Source organism: Euphorbia lathyris, chromosome 4, assembly GCF_963576675.1.
Source record: "Euphorbia lathyris chromosome 4, ddEupLath1.1, whole genome shotgun sequence".
In the NCBI taxonomy this organism is placed as follows: Eukaryota; Viridiplantae; Streptophyta; class Magnoliopsida; order Malpighiales; family Euphorbiaceae; genus Euphorbia; species Euphorbia lathyris.
Window position 1 is genome coordinate 59,802,991 of NC_088913.1, and position 2,083 is coordinate 59,805,073.

Below are 2,083 nucleotides of genomic sequence, written 5' to 3' on the forward strand. Positions count from 1 at the left end.
TCTTCTAAGCCTAACTTATTAAAAATAGATAATGGCATCAAGTTAATGCTTGCTCCTAAATCACAAAGACAACTTGGGAATTCTATATCTCCCAATTTACACGGAATGGTAAAACATCCGGGATTTTTGAGTTTTGTGGGCAAATTGTTTGACACAATCGAACTGCAATCTTCAGTTAGTGAAATGGATGAAATCCCTTCCCAACTGATTTTCTTTGAAATTAAATCTTTGAGGAATTTTCCATAGTTGGGAATTTGCGTAATTGCATCCATAAACGTCAAATTAATATGCAAATTCTTAAGTTTGTCTAAAAATGTTAAAAGTTGTTTATCATAGTCCTTGTTGCGGACTTTGTGTAGAAAAGGTGGTTTGGGTACAAAAGTTTTTGTACTAGACTCAATCGGTGCATCTTTTTGTTTTAATGTATCTTCTTTGGGTTTTGGTAAATCAGTTCCAGGTAAAGTCGAATTTCCGGGCATTTCCGGGCCTAAGTAGTTTTTCCCTGAACGAAGAGTGATAGCCTTAACATGCTCTTTCGGATTTTCTTCCGTATGGCTTGGAAGACTTCCCTCTTTGCGGGATGGAATTGATTTAGCGAGTTGTCCAATTTGAATCTCCAAATTATGGATGCTAGATGATTGGTTTTTAATAAGCTGATCGAATTTATTCTCGATCCGTTTAAAACCATCGTCGTGATTACTTATTTTTCCGCTCATCGCATCAATGAATTTGTCGATTTTAGAAGATAAGGTGCTAATCGTATCTCTTGATTGATTTTGATAATTAGTAGTACGATTTTGATTAGCATTAACATTATTATTGTTATTATCTCTCTAGTTAAAGTTAGGATGATTTCTCCATCCAGGATTATATGTATTGGAATAAGGGTTAATAGTTTGGTTTTGCCCTTGGACAAAGTTTACCTGTTCAATTTCACTCATACCTTCGTAATCCACATCCGTTTGGATTGGTTGACCATTAGGATCACACGGTGCCATAAACCTATCAATTTTGTGCGACAATGCAGAAAATTGGGCTTGCAACATCGCTACTGGATCAAGATTCACTATACCTTTAACTGATGATGTTGTTGAGGATGATGGTTTCGCTACTGGTACGTGTCCACGTTCCGCGGGCCACATACTGCTGTTGATTGCCATTTCCTCCAAAAGTTCTCTCGCTTGGGCAGATGTCTTCTTCATGAATAACCCTCCAGACATAGCATCCAATGAACCTCTAGTTGTAGGATTTAGTCCATTATAAAATGTTTGCATTAAAAGTTCAGCGGGCAATTGGTGGTGTGTGCATAAACGTTGAAGTTCTTTAAAATGTTCCCAAGCCTCATAAAGAGTTTCATTATCATTTTGAGAAAAAGATGTTAACTCTTTAATGACTCTTGCGGTTTTTGCTAAAGGGAAAAATTTTGATAAAAATGCTTGGGCTAATTGCTCCCAAGTCTCAATTGATGCGGCTGGCATAGAAGTTAACCATTCTTTGGCTCGATCCTTCAAAGTAAAAGGAAAAAGGCGAAGATTGATCGCTTCCGCAGTCACATTTGTAATTTTAAAAGTGTCACAAATTTCTAAGAAATTTGTCAAATGGGTGTTAGGATTTTCGTTAGGTAACCCGTAAAACGTTACATTATTTTGCAACATATTAAGCAACGCAGGCTTAATTTCAAATTGATTTGCATTGATTTGGGGTCTAACTATACTGTTTGTTACACCGGCCACTCCTGGCCTAGCGTAATCCATAAGTGTGGCCATAACTTCTGGCTCGGTAATTTTAGTTTTTATTGGGGTTTGGTTTTTCTTTTTCTTTTCTTTCTTGTTCTTTTTAAGGGTTCTTTCAATTTCTGGGTCAATAGGATCTGGTGACGTGCACGAACTTCGAGAACTGCGCATGAACTTGAAATTTCGCACGAACCGAAACTACCTACAAAACAGAATTTGAAAAATAAATATGTTAGTAATTGAAAATAATTAAAAATATAAAAGTTTGAATAAGTATGAATAAACCTAGATTCATAATAAAACACGAAAAATCTAAAATTTTTTCAAAAATTTTGGCGTATCCCCGGCAA

At 36.0% G+C, this 2,083-nt stretch overlaps 1 non-coding gene across 1 annotated transcript; it reads left to right on the forward strand.

The window, feature by feature from the left end:
* The first annotated feature begins 1,290 nt into the window (after positions 1-1,290).
* Positions 1,291-1,397, forward strand: LOC136228292 (small nucleolar RNA R71). The gene has a single exon (XR_010688620.1). It is a non-coding gene; the product is annotated as a small nucleolar RNA R71 (small nucleolar RNA).
* The last annotated feature ends 686 nt before the right edge of the window (positions 1,398-2,083 follow it).